The sequence below is a fragment of the Hyla sarda genome, chromosome 3 (genome assembly GCF_029499605.1).
Source record: "Hyla sarda isolate aHylSar1 chromosome 3, aHylSar1.hap1, whole genome shotgun sequence".
In the NCBI taxonomy this organism is placed as follows: Eukaryota; Metazoa; Chordata; class Amphibia; order Anura; family Hylidae; genus Hyla; species Hyla sarda.
In genome coordinates, this window is record NC_079191.1 from 407,969,343 (window position 1) to 407,988,147 (window position 18,805).

The 18,805-nt window shown below is 44.4% G+C and overlaps 1 long non-coding RNA gene across 1 annotated transcript in view; it reads left to right on the plus strand.

Annotated features, from left to right (window-relative positions):
• LOC130362963 (uncharacterized) overlaps positions 1-15,903 on the plus strand; it is a 34,703-nt gene extending 18,800 nt beyond the window's left edge. The window contains exons 3-4 of the long non-coding RNA XR_008891662.1: positions 12,819-13,042; positions 15,356-15,903. This is a non-coding gene — a long non-coding RNA (uncharacterized LOC130362963). The remainder of the gene's footprint in view (positions 1-12,818; positions 13,043-15,355) is intronic.
• Positions 15,904-18,805: the final 2,902 nt, after the last annotated feature.

Consider the following 18,805-nt stretch of genomic DNA (forward strand, 5'->3'; position numbering starts at 1 on the left):
TTTTAAATTTTCTTGGACGTATTCAGACATGGCAAGAGTCTCTGGGACGGACAGAGGATAGATTCTGCCCCGGGGTGGAGTAGTGCCCGGGAGGAGGTCAATGGGACAATCATAAGGCCTGTGAGGAGGTAGAGTCTCAGCTTGTTTTTTGCAAAAAACGTCCGCAAAGTCCATATAGGCCTTAGGGAGACCGGTTACATGAGGAAGCACAGGGACACGGCAAGGTTTACTGGGAACCGGTTTTAAGCAGTCCTTGGAACAAGAGGGCCCCCAACTCTTGATCTCCCCAGTGGACCAATCCAGGATTGGGGAATGGAGTTGAAGCCAGGGAAGTCCAAGAAGGATTTCAGAAGTGCAATTGGGGAGGACCAACAGTTCAATCCTCTCGTGATGAGATCCGATGCACATTAGAAGGGGCTCCGTGCGGAAACGTATAGTACAGTCCAATCTTTCATTGTTTACACAATTGATGTAGAGGGGTCTGGCGAGACTGGTCACCGGGATGTTGAACCTGTTGACGAGAGAGGCTAAGATGAAATTTCCTGCAGATCCAGAGTCCAAGAAGGCCACAGCAGAGAAGGAGAAGGCAGAGGCAGACATCCGCACAGGCACAGTAAGACGTGGAGAAGCAGAGTAGACATCAAGGACTGTCTCACCTTTGTGCGGAGTCAGCGGACGTCTTTCCAGGCGGGGAGGACGGATAGGACAATCCTTCAGGAAGTGTTCGGTACTAGCACAGTACAGGCAGAGATTCTCCATGCGGCGTCGTGTCCTCTCTTGGGGTGTCAGGCGAGACCGGTCGACCTGCATAGCCTCCACGGCGGGAGGCACAGGAACAGATTGCAGGGGACCAGAGGAGAGAGGAGCCGGGGAGAAGAAACGCCTCGTGCGAACAGAGTCCATATCCTGGCGGAGCTCCTGACGCCGTTCGGAAAAACGCATGTCAATGCGAGTGGCAAGATGGATGAGTTCATGTAGGTTAGCAGGGATTTCTCGTGCGGCCAGAACATCTTTAATGTTGCTGGATAGGCCTTTTTTAAAGGTCGCGCAGAGTGCCTCATTATTCCAGGATAATTCTGAAGCAAGGGTACGGAACTGTACGGCATACTCGCCAACGGAAGAATTACCCTGGACCAGGTTCAACAGGGCAGTCTCAGCAGAAGAGGCTCGGGCAGGTTCCTCAAAGACACTTCGAATTTCCGAGAAGAAGGAGTGTACAGAGGCAGTGACGGGGTCATTGCGGTCCCAGAGCGGTGTGGCCCAAGCCAGGGCTTTTCCAGACAGCAGGCTGACTACGAAAGCCACCTTAGACCTTTCAGTGGGGAACTGGTCCGACATCATCTCCAAGTGTAATGAACATTGGGAAAGAAAGCCACGGCAAAACTTAGAGTCCCCATCAAATTTATCCGGCAAGGATAGTCGTATTCCAGAAGCGGCCACTCGCTGCGGAGGAGGTACAGGAGCTGGCGGAGGAGATGATTGCTGGAGCTGTGGTAGTAACTGTTGTAGCATAACAGTCAGTTGAGACAGCTGTTGGCCTTGTTGCGCAATCTGTTGTGACTGCTGGGCGACCACCGTGGTGAGGTCAGCGACAACTGGCAGAGGAACTTCAGCGGGATCCATGGCCGGATCTACTGTCACGATGCCGGCTGGCAGGTAGTGGATCCTCTGTGCCAGAGAGGGATTGGCGTGGACCGTGCTAGAGGATCGGTTCTAAGTCACTACTGGTTTTCACCAGAGCCCGCCGCAAAGCGGGATGGTCTTGCTGCGGCGGTAGTGACCAGGTCGTATCCCCTAGCAACGGCTCAACCTCTCTGGCTGCTGAAGATAGGCGCGGTACAAGGGAGTAGACAGAAGCAAGGTCGGACGTAGCAGAAGGTCGGGGCAGGCAGCAAGGATCGTAGTCAGGGGCAACGGCAGAAGGTCTGGAATCACAGGCAAGGAACACACAAGGAACGCTTTCACTGGCACTAGGGCAACAAGATCCGGCGAGGGAGTGAAGGGGAAGTGAGGTGATATAGGGAAGTGCACAGGTGTAAACACTAATTGGAACCACTGCACCAATCAGCGGTGCAGTGGCCCTTTAAATCGCAAAGACCCGGCGCGCGCGCGCCCTAGGGAGCGGGGCCGCGCGCGCCGGGACAGAACTGACGGGGAGCGAGTAAGGTACGGGAGCCGGGGTGCGCATCGCGAGCGGGCGCTACCCGCATCGCGAATCGCATCCCGGCCGGAGGTGGTAACGCAGCGCCCCGGGTCCGTGGAACCGACCGGGGCGCTGCAGTGAGGGAAGTGTAGCGAGCGCTCCGGGGAGGAGCGGGGACCCGGAGCGCTCGGCGTAACAATTTCCTGAATTCTTTCCCCCCATTCTGTCTCATAGTTGAAGTGTACCTATGATGAAAATTACAGGCCTCTCTCATCTTTTTAAGTGGGAGAACTTGCACAATTCGTGGCTGACTAAATACTTTTTCCCTCCACTGTACTAGTGTTGTGCCTATATTGCACAACCTTAAAAGCTTACTGTGTCAAGTGGTGGGTCCTTATTAAGCCTCATCAGATGTGCCTATGATAATACACAAGGAAGCATCTCACCTTTTTCTTTCTGTTGACAACTAAGGAAGTAATTGGCACCACTGTTCACTGCAAGTCTCTTTCTACAGCTGTGGCCCCCATCCAAGTCCTCAAGTTCCACCTACATTCTAGATTTTTTTTAAAGTTACCCAATTTAAATGGAACAGGGACAATTTAAATCCTGGACTGTTGTTGGGCCTTAGGACTGGGTTGGGGACCTCTGGTCTAAAGGGCCCTTTTAGCAAGTGCAGATCATTGTGTACATAGTGGATTAGTGCTTGTACCTGGCAACTGTCAGGTACTGTCAATGTAAAAGGACCCTTAGTCCATAAGAGCTTAATCATGGCTGCCATGATTTAATGCTGATGCATTGTCTCTTTTATACATATGATTGTAGGTCATGTTATAGGAACACTTTTAGCTATTGGTGGACACCCTTACAGCATAATCTGCAAGATAAGAATTCTTGCACAGGGCATTGCCTCATATACTGACTTTGGACGACAAAGGTGGTGGACGACAAATACAGACCTTTAGATGTTTGCTGACATATGATGCCTCCATGAGCAATAGTTCTAGCAAAAATGTATATTTGCCTTGGAGAGAAATTCCTATGAAATTGGAGGCAAAAGGATCTGGAGAATGTACCCAAGCTGTAAATGATTTTCACAATTGGATGTGTAACAGAATATTGTGCATGAAGCTAAAGGCTCACATCAATGGATCCTGGATGGCAGTATATAGGATGGGTTCTACAAGAATCAAATAGAAAAATAAAATTTTAAAAAGGCACATAATTATATTGGTACTGTATACCACCATATAGTTCAAGCCCTAAGGTTGATTTGAGACAACAATAATACATGTCAAATGCCCGCTAAGTTGACATCAGGGTGCCTAGAGGATCCCAATAATGTAGTAAGTTCACTTGCAATTAGATAACACATAGTTTATTTTGTAATAATACAAATTTGTACTGTAACACAAACACAAATTTGTATTGTATTGTGTGACAGTCTATCTATGACCAAAAAGTTACCATATGCTGAATTCACCAACATTAGAGACTAAATACAATTTCTTTGTACAATCTATTGCTATTATCAGACTTGGGATGGCTACTCACTCATGCAGGCAAGATTTGCAATATTGATTTTTTTCAAGTCTTTTTAAGGAAGTATCTTTTTTAACTTCTTTAATCAAGTTTATCAGGGGAAACTATTTGGTTGAGTGAAATACATCTAAAGGGGGCTTAAAACTTAAACCCAATCTCAACTTTATGGTATGGTTCTTTTGTGTTTTTTAATTCCATGCTTCAGTTCACTTAGTCTCACTTTCAATGGCACTGCAGGATAACAACTCCCATTAAAACAGTATATCCACCATTTATTTACGTGTTTAAGGGGCAATGAAGAATTAAATGCTTTGTTAGATCCGAAAAGCCATTAAAAGACATAGTTGCAGGAGCTAAGGAAAATACCGTTCTCACCCCAAAGGGGTAATTTCATTGTTTTGGAAAAAAAAGTTGGTAGAATTAAGCTGTGTTCCTGATTTAGGTTTGGAAGACCTTTTTACGCTGCAGCTCCGCCGACGATTTACTCCTACATCATTCCTCCATCTGTGCCTGCTCATAGTGGCAATACGCCACTACGAGCAGACACGGCCTAGTTCAGAGAGCAGAAGGAGCGGCTGCGATGTGTGCAAATACACTGTGCATGAGCATGGCAACTCACACATTGCAGTGTGTCTGCTTTGAGCGGCAAATCACTGCTATGAGCAGGCACAGCTTGAGTCACAATGTAGGGTTGTCAAAATACACAAAATATACATACTGATCCGTCCATATGAACATACACTAATAGAAGAAATCCCTGCTTCTTTGCAGTATACTGGGCTGGGTGCAGATCAAATATAGTAAGTGGAAGCTGTGATGTATACAGCTTTGTTGCTTACCTCTTGACCGCTCATCAAATCCAAAACAAATGATAAAAAATTTGGATTCCCAAAAATTTTAATTTTTGTAGCATTCTGACCAAATCCAATTTGTACTGAATCAATTAGCTCCTTTGTATTGAAAAGTGTAGAGGATTTTGCACTTTAGTTTAAAAGCCAATAAAATGTATGCGAAAATACATTCAGCATTCTTCTGGCATATGTTGGGGCAATTAAAGCCTATGGCTGCTCACAGTATATACACTGGGAGTGTACCCTGGGCATTCATCAAGTGTCCCCAAAAAAGCAAAAATGCTCATAGTCTTAGAACAGCAAAACAGATTGCACCATTTTTGAGGTGGTCATATAATATAGGTGATGGCCGAATGCTTCTCGAGACTCCCCCATTGCACATGCACTCTAGGCTAGGCCAGGTAAGCATGCATTTCAAATAGATAAAGAAGAGAGAGCCTCTTCCAGACACCTCATGCAGAAACTTTTCCCTCTGAGGGCAACAATATGGGGTAATTCTCTTCCCCGATATTTGCCACTGGCAGAGATTTGGGAGGGCCGTGCACACATTAAATGGTTTGTTTGCCTTACCAAAAACAGCAGGTTCAGCCAACAGATGTCTAAGGTGTATGGTCAGTTTTACCATCAACAATTTGAGAAAACCTTATTGAAACCTATAAAAGTGAGTATGAATCCCATAACCAAATGGGCCTCCTATTGAGCTTTTTCTTTCCAAGACAGGAGTGTTTGCTTCCGCATAGAGACCATTAGGCCAATTCCTTACCTTCTTGTTAGCACTAGTTCTCATAACCCAGTAGTAAAGTAGGTGCAACCAACAAGTCTTAGGCTGGATCTCTCCAATGATCCAAAGGAGAAGCAAGCCCTGGAATGGACAAAATGGCTGTGGAGGGGCTCATGACAGGGGTAGGCTGAGCATAACGGCAGGGGGTTAAGTCCAGGTCAAGGGGAAGGAGGTGGCAGGAGTAAGAGGAGGAGCTAGAAAGTGGGGTATATAGGCTTGTGGAAGAAGCCAGAAGAAGTTACCCGCCCTTTAGCTTTGTTAGTGTTTGTCGCAGAAGCAGTAGTGCGGGAGGAATCTGGAGGCATGCTGGCAAATTGGTTGTGTGTGCTGGGGATGGTACCCAGCTTGGTGGAGGTGTTCCTAGCAGGCATGGGCTCCAGGGAAGGGTGCAGGTCTCTGAAATGGTGCCCTTGGGTCTGGTGCCTTATGGCTAGGGATACAGTAGGAGGCCCATACAGAGAACAAATTATGGTGAAAGGAATAAGGTGCCTCCAGTTTCTTCTCCGGCTGAAAATTACAGATGCTAATATTAAAAGTTATATGATGTTCATACATGGTTCATATTAATGGTATGTTATGTTATTTTGCAAGTTGTTGTTTTGGAATAAACATGGTCTGCTGTGTCGGTCATATTACTGGGGAATACGGTTGGGGTTCTAGGCCGGAGCGACTAGACTATCCCCTTAGTCATGCCTAGTCTCCCTCTATGGCAGTGGTCTGGTTGTGACCAACAAGACTAATGTCTGGTTTTGGCCAATAAGGTCCCCATCAGAAAATGAGAGACAATGGTCCGAAACTGGGTTGGAGAGGTAGAAATATCTACTAGAAAGAGTGCTGTTGAAAGAGACCCATATGGCATGTGAGTGGATAGATTGCCATAGAGGACAAGTTTTAGGACAGCGGAAAGGTATGTGGAAGAGTCCAATGGACCATTAAGTGCAAACTGTAGATCAGTGGTCTCAAACTGTGGCCCTCCAGATGACGCAAAACTACAACTCCCAGCTATGATGTTTCCTATACACTGCACACACATATAGAATGGGGACCCTGCTCTTCTATCTCTCCAAAAAGCAGTAGCAGCAGCATGGAGGACATTATAGAGGAGTCTGAGCCAATGTTTTCCAACCAGTATGCCTCCAGCTGTCACAAAACAACAACTTCTAGCATGCCCGGACAGCCGTTGGCTGTCCGGGCATGCTGGGAGTTGAAGTTTTGCGACATCTGAAGGGCCACAGTTTGAGACTTCTGCTCTATGGTATGTAATAGCCTAAGTCTATTTTTGATTATTAATACTTCCTAAATTCTTCGTCTCCAGAATTTACCTTGAACTACACTTGTAGCTTCTCTCTTTTTCTTTCACTAATACTATAAAAGAAAACTGTTTATGCAAGATGTCAAAACTGACTAAAGGTAATAAAACACAGCACATTGCAGAACTCGCTACAGCCGAGTCATCGCTCGGTGTAATTCCGAATAGCGTTAGTCCGGTAGATGTAACAGTCATTTGATGGCACATTGCACTTTATCATTTCGGTTAGACTTGTCTCCCCTCCATGTGTCTGCTCTTAGCCGTTACAATCTATCTTAGGAAAGTGTCGCACACTCGCTGTGTGGTTTTCAGGGTTTAACGGACACAGCTGTTGACTGTGCTAAGAACCCAAACGTTCTCCTCGGCAGCATTCAAGAAATCCCTCAAGTTTTAAAAGTCTGAGGCAATAATCAGACATAACAATAAAACTTTAGTCATGCATGTGTTTTTTTTCCCCAGTTTCATATCACATTTCAGAATATGTATAGCATATGTTCCTATATTTACAACACAAGAGCATAACCAAGGAATGATCCGGCCTTAGGCGGCAACTCTGATTCAAGGGAGCGTTCTGTTACATGGGGGGAATTTGTCACTACGATGACTATGCAGGGAAAAAAAGGGTCAATTAAAGGGGTTATCCAGGAATAGAAAAACAGAGCTACTTTCTTTCAAAAACCGCTCCCCGTCTGTCTCCAGGTTGGGTGTGGTTCGGCAGATCAGTTTTATTGAAGTGAATGGAGCCAAGTTGTAAAACCACACCCAACCTGGAGACAGACGTGGACCTGTTTTTGAAAGAAAGCAGCTCTCTTTTTTCTACTCCTCAATAACCCCTTTAAACATACTGGGCTTCATTTACTAGGAGTGTCGGGTTTTTACTAGTGGGAAAAGTTGTTTCAGACTTGCAGGATTCCTCTCTATTGACCATTGAGAAAAGTCGGGAACATTTTCTGACCAGCTTTTTCTAGGTCGATATTTCCTGCCATTTACCCACAGGATTTTCTGTGAATTCAATAGTAAATTGGTCGGGGTGTGAAACCACGCCCCTTTTCAGACCGGCCACGACCCTTTGAGACAGACTACGCCCCTTTTTCGGCTTTTCACAGTGCAATGTCGGGTTTGTCAGATTTTCCAGACACACACTGGCGCACACTGGCGCAGACATGTCTCAGACACTCTGCACCAAAATAACCAGACAAAACTGGTCGGTTTCAGCTTAGTAAATGAGGCCCACCGACTAGTAAGTTTAATAAATCCTCTTAGACAGAGACATAACTTGAGGCCCCTTGGCCCCAATTTAAAATTTCCACTGGTTCTCCTGGTGCCATTTATGATTCTCATGTCTTTTTATATGTCATGGGGTGTCAATGCTAAACTAAACCCATATTCTTAGGGTTCACATTGCTTTTTCCCCTTTCCATTGTTATGTTGCTTTTTTAAGGCCAGTGACATGTAATCTGCCATGTCATAAAATTGTAGAACCACAAAGAAATATTGACAGGTTATCCTGCTGGCAAAGACCTTTGAAACTCCCAGAGAATTCATTTGGGACCAATCAAACTTGTTTCAATTCCCTTAGTGACGTCTGCTTGTCTTACACAGTATTAATACCCCCTTAGTGCAATCTTATTTTCCTTACACAGCTATATTGCCCTCTTCTTGTCCTTACACAGTAATTATAGATGAGCGAATTGAAGCTGACGAACCCGAATTCGTTACGAATTTCAGGAAATATTCACTTCACAATGAATGCGAATATCGCCGCAATTCTATCACGAGAAAAGCTTCACTAACCCGTTAAGGACCCAGGGCGTAAACTTACGCCCTGAGTCCCGTTCCTGCTATATAACGTGGGGTCAAACGGTGACCCCGCATCATATCGCGGCGGTCCCGGCGTCATAGTAAAGACGGGACCCTCCGCTAATAGCGCGCGGCACTGATCGCGGTGCCGCGCGCTATTAACCCTTTAGCCGCGCGCTCAAAGCTGAGCCGCGCCGCTAAAAATGAAAGTAAAAGTGCCCGGCTAGCTCAGGGAGCTGTTCGGGATCGCCGCAGTATAACCATGGTGACTGACAACGGGAAGAACATCCTGCATGCGCCCTGCATGGTACACGTGTTTAATCTGGTTGTGAAGCAGTTCCTGAAGTGTTCCCCCCATTTGCAAGACATCCTAGCAATGGGAACGAAACTTTGCATGCACTTCAGCCACTCGTACACCGTAAAGCACACCCTCCTTGAGTTGCAGCGTCAGAACGGTATCCCCCAACATAGTTTGATTTTTAGTGACGTTGCCACACGTTGGAATTCCACCCCCCCCCCCCACATGTTGGACTGACTGTATGAACAGAGAAAAGCCATCACCAATTTCTTGAGGATCCAAGCGGATAGGGGTACTCCCCTGTGTAACTTTAATGTGAACCAGTGGCAGCTCATACGTGACACCTGCCGTTTGCTCAGGCTCTTTGAGGAGGCCACATTATTAGTCAGTCGCCAGGATTATGGGATGAACAACGTCAATCCACTGCTTCATTTCTTACAACACGTGTTGGAAACGATGGCTGGTCAGGAATGTGGCACCTACATCTTACAGCCACATGTGCCCTGTGGGGGCTGAACTGGAGGAGGAGGAGGGGGTGGGAGGGGCACAGCGGAGCACAGTTTAGGTTTCACCAAATGGGTGGTTTTTCTAGTAATCTGACAGGAGAGGATTAGCAGGAGCAGCCAGAGGAGCTAGAGGGTTATGAGGAAGGCAAGACAGAGGACCCAGACACACCGTGGCAGTATGCAGTGGAGATGGAAGCAGGGAGTCCCTCCAAGTTACTTGAACAAATGGCACGATGCATGTTCCCTTGCTTGCGTAGTGACAGCCGAATTGTCACCATTCGGCAGCGGGATGACTTCTGGATCTCAACCTTATTGGACCCTCGCTACAGCCACAATATAGGGGCCTTTTTTGCACCCACTGAGAGGGATCCTACAGATGCATCCTATGTAGTCAGTTGGCCGATGACAGGTGCCATCGTCTACCCTGTCGCAGGTCTGAATCGGAGGGCCCTCTGCACTCAACTTCCACTACCATGGCTGCTGGGGAGGGGTGGGATGGCAGGAGCAGTACCAGCTTTCTTCAGTCTACAGTCGCTGATGAGTAACTTTCTTCACACGCAGAGAAGCAACTCATCAGCAGCAGGTAGACCTGGAGCAGGACCTGAACCATCAGGTGATGGCATACCTTGACATGCCCATGCCAACACACCTTGAAGATCCGCTGGACTTCTGGGCAGCCAAACTTGATTTGTGACCGCAACTAGCAGAGTTTGCCCTGGAAAAGCTGTCCTACCCGGCCAGTAGTGCGCCATCAGAGCTGGTCTTTAGTGCGGCGGAGGCCATAGTCACCCCAAAGAGTACTCGTCTGTCCACGAAAAATGTGGAGATACTGACCTTTGTGAAGATGAATCAGGCATGAATCAGCCAGGATTTCCAACCACCAATGCCTGATGCATCAGAGTAGATTGACCATGGTGCAACACCAACACTTCCCAAATATGGAGAGTGCCAAACAGATTTAAGGCGCTGCTCCCCAGTTACAAACATTCCTCCGCATCAAACCTTCTTCACCCACCTACGTCACCAGGTACTAGTATTGCCACCCACCACACCACTCTGTCACAGGGTCACTTTCAGGACTCCTGATGCTGCTTCTCATGCTTCAGCCACTAGATGGTCTCCTAATGCTTCAGCCACCTCCAGGCTGTGCCATTCATCCAATATATGTTTTCCTGATACTTCAGCCAGCTCCAGTCTGTTTCATTCAGCAACTACATGGTTTAGTGATGCTGCTGGGCCTAGGACATTACCTATATATGTTTATGGTAGCACTAGGTACCATATATCTTTAATCTAAATTTCAAAATTCATCTTTTATTCTTAGAGATTGTGAGACCCTATTGTCTCCTCATCTGCCGCCAAGTCCAGGCTGTTCCATTCAGACACTATATGGTCTCCCCATGCTACCACAAACTCCAGGCAGCCATTCAGCCACTATATGGTCTCCTCATACTGATGCCCCCTCCAGGCTGTCTCATTCAGCCACTATATGGTCTCTTCTCATGCTTCAGCCAACTCCAGGCTGTGCCATTCAGCCACTATATGGACTCCTCCTTCCGATGCCACCTCCAGGCTCTATCATTGTGCTGCCATGTGACTCCTTGTTAGATTTGGTCTTTTGTACCCACACGCCGGGGCCCGGGACACTAAAACTTGGGAGTTAAAAGTTCAATTTCAAAATCCTTAATTTAAATTTCGAAATCTTAAATTTAAATTTCAAAATCATAAATTGCAATGGTCTCCTCATGTTCTGCCAACTCCAGGCTGTGCCATTGAGACACTATATGGTCTCCTCATGCGTCAGCCAACTCCAGGCTGTTTCATTCAGCCAATATATGGTTTACTGATGCTGCTGGGCCTGGGAATAAAATTTTTGTTATGGTAGCACTAGCTACCCAAAATATTCAGTTTAAATTTCAGAATTCACCTTTTAATCTTAGGGATTGTAAAGCCCTAGTGTCTACTCATGCTGCTGCCAACTCCAGGCTGTGCCATTTAGACACTATATGGTCTCCTCATGCTTCAGCCAACTCCAGGCTGTGTCATTCAGGCAATACATGGTTTACTGATGCTGCTGGGCTTGAACCTAAAAAAATTGTATGGTAGCACTAGCTACCATAAATCTTCAATTAAAATTTAAAAATTCATCTTTTAATCTTAGGGATTGTGAAGCCCTAGTGTCTACTCATGCTGCTGCCAGCTCCAGGCTGTGCCATTCAGCCACTATATGGTCTCTTCATGCTGCCAACACCTCCACGCTGTGTCATTCAGCCACTATATGGTCTCCTCATACTGATGCCACCTCCAGGCTCTGTCATTGTGCCGCTCTGCGGCAGTGATTCTAAAAGTGATGCCTGTAATCTGCATGTTATTCTGAATAACAGTATTATTTCACTATCCCAGCACATTCCATATGCGTGTTTGAACACAACAAAGTGTTCTACACCCCCTATTGAGGCTCTCTGTAGGTCAGAAATAGCTGTTTTTAATATAGATTCGCTGCAAATAAATTCGTATTGAACTGATTTTTTTAGAAAAATTCGGCGATTTGGCCGAATCAAATTTTTCAAAAGTTCGCTCATCTCTAACAGTAATACTTCCCCCTTAGTGCCATTTTATTGTCCTTACACAGTTATACTGCCCTTTTATAAGCCTTACACAGTAATCTTACCCTCTTAATGCCGTCCTATTGTCCTTGCAGAGTAATAGTGCCTGCTTAGCGCCACCTGATTATCTTTACACAGTAATAGTGCCCCCTTATTGCCATCAAATGGTCCTTAAGGTATGTTCACACTTCACAATTATGCTGAAATTCAGTTCAGCAAAACTTGCTAAACAGAATTGTGGAATTGTGGTAGAATTTCTGTGTTCTCGGAAGACTGGAATGCGGAGAGCGGAAATTCTGCTGTCTGAATAGGACTGCAGAATCCCATTGAAATCAACAGGCAATAAATAACAGCAGAATTTCCTGGAGGAATTCTTCCATGTGAACATACCCTTATACAGTAATAGTGCCCTCTTTTGGCCATCTGATCCTTACATAGTAATAGTGCCCCCTTAGTGCCTTCTTGTTGTCTTACACGGTAATAGTGCCCTCTTAGTGCCATCTTATTGTCCTTACACAGTAATAGTGCCCACTTAGTTCCATTTTATTGTCATTGTACAGTAATGTTGTCCACTTAGTGCCATCTTATTGATCTTACACAGTAATAGCGCCCACTTAGTGCCATCTTATTGACGGAGAGCAGCACACCAATTAGAGTCTGTAAGGGAAAGTAAGGATTATGTCTCATACATATGGTAGGGCAGGGAGTCAGTGTCTCCCTTTGCCACCATTGTATTCAACAGTATCCACATTGTAGACCCAGATATAAGTCAGTTGCAACTTTTTTTTTTGTGTGTGTGTGTGTTTTATATTTTTTGTTTTTTTAACTGTCCCTGGATGAATCTTTAAGGCTAGGATGAGCCTTTCTTTACAACAAAAGTTGCCTTCTCAGCTTTTGTCTGGAATATCACTTTAAGGTTGCTCTCTTTTAACTTAACCACATGCCTACAGAATTGGATCTGATGAGAATTTCATTAAACCTACAGAAAAGAGAGAAATGTCTTGAAAACTCATCAGTATTTAAAAAAAGAAAGAAAAAAAAAAGAGGCTTTGTCAGGCATGGAATCGGCCATGGAGGCAGATATTTAGCATCTCTTCGACTTAAAGGAACGGGAACACCGAATATCGAGGTGCACTAATTGCCCAACATGTTACCCGGTGAGGGGACACGGCTGATAGCATCGGAGTGGCTGGGACTGCAGCTGTCCAGGTATTTTAGGACGTTATAATCTGTCTCTGTTACAGTGCACATCTTTTCGGAGTAGTCACGTTGAGTTCCCCTGAGAGCCCAGTGTATCTGGATGGAATTAATAAAACAGGAACAGTACAGAGGGCTCCATTCATTGATGTACAGGGATGCAATTTCCAAGCGGAAATGAACACAGGCTCTCAGTAACACATCTATCCATATTCTTTCAGCAAATCCTGCAATTCTAAAGTGAGTGTGAAAATGCATTTATGCAGTGTCTGTATGGCAGCTGAGCTTGTAATGCATGAGTATTGTATATGGCAGATTAACCCCTTAGATTCCAAAACTCAACAAGAGGCTGTAAAGGTGTGATTTATTATTTCTGGACGTATGAAACATTTTCCTTAGATAGTCTAAAGCGGTGTTTTTTTTTAACCAATGTGCCCATAGCTGTCGCAAAAAAAAACTCCCAGCTATGATGTTTGCCATACACTGCACACACACATAGAATGGGGATCCTGCTCTTTTAACTCTCTAAAAAGCAGCAGCAGCATGAAGGACATTATAGAGGAGTAGTAATTGGTCTAAGCCAATATTTCCCAACCAGCGGGCCTCCAGTTCTCCAGTTCTTGCAAAACTACAACTCCCAGCATGCCTGGACAGCTGTTGGCTGTCGGGGCATGCTGGGAGTTTTAGTTTTGCAACATCTAGAGGCAGACTGGTTGGGAAACAGTGGTGTATAAGGTACTTAGCTTTGAAATGCAATGGATATGTTACTCATCATTCCCTATAGATTATATCCAGATGTAACCTGCAGAAAAGAAGGATTTTAATGTAATTTAAATTTCTAGATCTTGTGATTTATAGGGACGTTTTAATGTCTGTAATATAGTCCAAAGCCCCCCTGTATAGATCACCATAGCATTCTATATTAATTTCATTTTAATAGGAGGTATTCATTGGGGGCAAAGCTATTTAGTGCAGAGGTATGGAAGCTGAGAAGCCCCAAAAAGTCCCACTGTCTTATATGAAAAGTGCTACAAATGATTTATGATCAATGGTTGGAGTTTATACTGTGGCCTGGGAGCTTCAAGTGATGACTGCAAGAGTCTGGGACTTGTAGCTATAATACAAACCATATCAAGGACATATTTAAAGGAATTGTCCAGGTATTAAAAATGCATCCCTTTATCCAAAGGATAAGTGTCTGATCGCGGGTGGGGTGTGATCACTGGAATCCCCTGCAATCTCCTGCTCCGCGCCGAGGCTTTTCCCATGCATGAAGCTGTGTTGATCCTTACCGACATGCTCCCTCCATGTATCTCTATGGGAGAGCTGGAGATACACGAGTACAGTGCTTAGGCTCTCCCATAGAGATGCATAGAGGTCGCATGCCGACAGAGCCGTGCAGGAGATCGCAGGGGGCCCAGCGGTGGGACTCCCTGCAATCTAACACTTATCTCCTATCTTTTTGATAGGGGATATATTTTCCTAAACTGAATAACGCCTAAGAATATACAGCTGTAGTCGCATGTCTTACAGGCAATGTTCCATGGGAAGAAAGTATGCAAATTAGCTATCTTACAGAAGGAAGAGCGTTGTCTGTCTAGGTGCCACCTACCTAACACTAATATGTAAGCCATCATTTTCAACTACTTCAGCTTTCCTTTTAGTCGCTCGGCAGTGGCCTTAAACTATAGTCCTTCAGATGTTGCAAAACTCCAACTCCCAGCATGCCCGGACAGCCGTTGGCTGTCCGGGCATGCTGGGAGTTGAAGTTTTGCAACATCTGGAGGCAGGGACGGCATTGCCTATAGGCAAAATAGGCAGCCGCCTAGAGCGCCCTCTTGCCTGCCGCCAGAATGTTAGACAACCAGTATCCAAACCACTTGCTCAGCCAGCAGCACGAGGAGGAGGTTTGTTAAAGTGTGTCACCCAAGTGGTAAGCTAATTACATGAGGAGGGGCCTTGTTACAGTGTGTAACCCCAGTAGTAAGGTGGGGCGTTTCAAAGGGCAGACCAATGGGCGGAGTCAAGGGGGCTGCAAAATTAGCTTTTGTCTAGGATGGCGGGCCACAGTTTGAGACCCCCGGCTCAAGAGCAAAAGGTGCAAATAGAGTTATTGAAGCATAAATTATTTTAGAAACACGCACCTTTACAGCAGCAGCCGGACATTGTGCAGAAAATACAGAAGCAGAAACACATGTTGATGTTATTCGTGCACAAAATTGCTGAATACGACAATTTGTCTTGCACATCCTCCATCATGTCTGGTAAATCCACTGGGTTTTATGAAATGTTACTCAACTTTTATTTATTTTGACTTTTTATTAGGATGAATTCATGTCCTACGAATGGTGGAGGAGAAACATGATCCTGCCGGTCAGTTGGTCACACATGACAAGCATCATCATCAATTACTTCTTAAACAAACTAACAAGGATACTTAAGAAAAGGAAAACATTGCTAACAAATGATGTACCAGCTGACATGGAGCCTGCTCAAAGGAAGGCCAGGATTCCAATCACTTCATCCATCTATGGATTGACAGATGGGTTCATGGTTCATCATTGCCTTGAAGATGAGCTTATCTTGGGTTATCGCAATGCATTTCATCTTCAAGATATTCAATTTCTTGGATTCTTTTAAGCAAAGTCCATCTATGCATGGCAATATACTGTATTATGTGTTTTTTATTTATTTATAATATTCCAAGACGGTTTCCCAACTCCATGGGCGTAACAATAGCTATAGCATCCATAACAGCAGCTATGGAGAGAGTCTACTGGGGTCCAGAAATGTTACCTATTGTCTAGCTCCTCTATGTGGGTCCTATGTTTTACAGAAAATCTTATATTTAAAGGGGTATTCCAGTGAATTTTTTTTTTTTTCAAATTAACTGGTGCCAAAAAGTTATACAGATTTGTAAATTACTTCTATTTAAAATTCCTAATCCTTCCAGTACTTATCTGCTGCTGTATGCTCCACAGGAAGCTATATAGTTCTTTTTTGTCTGACCACAGTGCTCTCTGCTGCCACCTCTGTCCATGTCCGGAACTGTCCAGAGCAAGAGCAAATCCCCATAGGAAACCTCTCCTGCTCTAGACAGTTCCTAACACGGACAGAGGTGTCAGCAGAGAGCACTGTGGTCAGACTGGAAAGACCTGCACAACTTCATCTGTAGTATAAAGCAGCTGATGCGTGTAAGTACCGGAAGGATTAAAGGGGTATTCCGGGAATTTTTTTTCATTTGACTATGCTACAGGGGCTGTAAAGTTAGTGTAGTTCATAATATTGTGGTTGATGGTTTTCTCACAATTCATCTGTGATTTCAGCCCCAATATTTATTTTTAACAGCATGCAAAATGACTGTTGTCTCAGATTTTTCCCAGCTTGCAATGCGGCCGAGACCTGACATCACTAGTCAGCTGATGACAGGGAGTCTGTCTGCATCAGTGGATGGAGGGATCACTTGGTAGGAGAGATCAATCTGCAACTAATGCAACAGCTGTAGGCACCCTGATTGAAAACCACAGGTCTTTTGAATGGATGCAGCTCATTTATGGTTCAATGGGTGGGGTGGCTAATGTATGTGAGGGAGGAAAATGGAATTATGGGATTTGTAGTTAAATAAAGAAAACGCAAACAGGAAATACCAGTTCAAAAAAAGCTAGCCACAGTGTTATGGTAATCTCAGAACATAGCCATTTAGCCCCAATACAAGCGCAGATCCTTCCTAAGCATGTCTATTACTATCTGGCAGGTACGCACTGAAATCACCTTTTGGTGGTGAACCCCTTTAAGATTTTTTAATAGAAGTAGTTTACAAATCTATTTAACTTTCTGGCACCAGTTGATAAAAAAAATATATATATATGTTTTCCACCCCTTTAACATAACATTCAGTGTTAATATGGGTGAAAAAATTTGGAACAAGTCTATGGCTGATCAGTTTGATAAAACATGGAGAAAAGTTGGTGGTCTGCTTCTGGATCAACACTGCCTCTTAATAGATGAGCTTTGCCTCCACCAGATGATTCTCACTTTGGGCATGTCAAATATATTTGGAAAATTTTAAGGGAAAGAACACCAACAAAATGGAAAGATGCCATAATAATCATGAACATTCTTTTGAGAACGAGAGCGAATACCTCCTAGAAAGAAAAACTTCTGCTATGGTAAATATGAGTCAAAATTGACAATGATCTTTATTAGAGATGAGCAAATAAAAAAAAAATAATTATTCTGACGATTCGCCGAATTTTCCGTAAAAATTTTGTTCGATCTGAATTTGTTTGCAGTGAATCACCATTAAAAATGGCTATTTCCGGCCTACAGAGAGACTCAATAGAAGTGTAGAATACTTTGCCTTGTTGTAACACGCTTAGGGAGTGTGCTGAGTGAAATAATACTGTTATTCAGTATGACATGCAGATTACAGGTGTTGCTATTAGAATCACTGACGTAGAGTGTCTGGATGTGGCGGCAGCAGGACAATGAGAGGAGGACAATACGCTCCGCTACAAACTGTATTTGACTACAAAAACAAGTGTGTAGCTTTGGCTGGCCTTTCAGAGTAACTAGGCCAAAATTAGTTTGACAGGAAAAAAAATTATACACTAGCTATGAATGCACAGGTTACATTTATGAGAGGACAATATGCTCCACTACGCAACTTATATTAGGCACTGTAATCAGGTGACTATGCATTGCTCACCCCAACTGGCCCCTATTAGCTTTAGAGTTGTTGAACACCCCAGTGCAGCAGTACAGAATCGCTGTGTAGTACACCCAAAAGTGTACTTTCTCTCTCTCCCTTCCCTGTCAGTGCTATTCTGCGGTGATTTGGGCTTGTGGTGAATTGCTGCTGTAAAGCTGTTTTTCTGTGCCAACACACACACTGCTCTCTCTCTCTCTGCAATAAAACGCTCTCTCTGCAATAAAATGCTGAAATGGCTGGCTGCAAGATGGCTGCCGATTATATAGGGCGGGCTGGCTGGCTGGCTGCTGATAGGCTGCATCCTGAATATGATTTAGGGTCATCCCGCCTACCTGCCTTCTCGCCTTCCCAGAGTTCCTTGCCCCATGTCCTCACATGTGGAGCTGCCATTTTAGATGCCCTGGAGCCTGAACCGCACTAAATGGAGTTTAATTAAGTGATTAGTTTTTTCGAATCCTGGCGAAATTCGCATTCGGCAGATTTGATTTGTTCATCCCTAGTCTTTACTGTAAAATATGTCTATGTGCACTTAAACTATTACAGATTGACAGTGTCTGAATAGGGTTCCTTGGGTCCACCAAAAGACATGGATTTTAGGCCCACCCTCCATTTATACAGAATGTTTGCTTGTCTGATTATAATTGCATTAAAATCTTAGTAGGAATTATTTTACACACTAGAGAGATAAAATGTAATAGGTTGTGAATCCCCTGTATACCCTGGTGACAAGTGATTGACTCCAATTTTATCTCTAAATGGGGTTATCTACCTGACATTGGGGTCCATTATGCCCCCCAGAACATCCTCTGGTACTCTGGTGGGCCAGTCCACCCATGCAGACTATACATGAGAAGACTTCTGACTTTATTGCTTTAGATGTTTTCCCCAAATACATGTACAAGACATTATTGAATTCTAAACAAGAACTCTGTGTTAATCTTAAATAATTACTTTAAAAGTCACATTATTTTCTATAGATGATATATTTTAGGATATGTTTAAAAAGGGATTTGACAATGTATATAGCAATAATTTGGACAAGTGGTGAATATTTACATTTTATT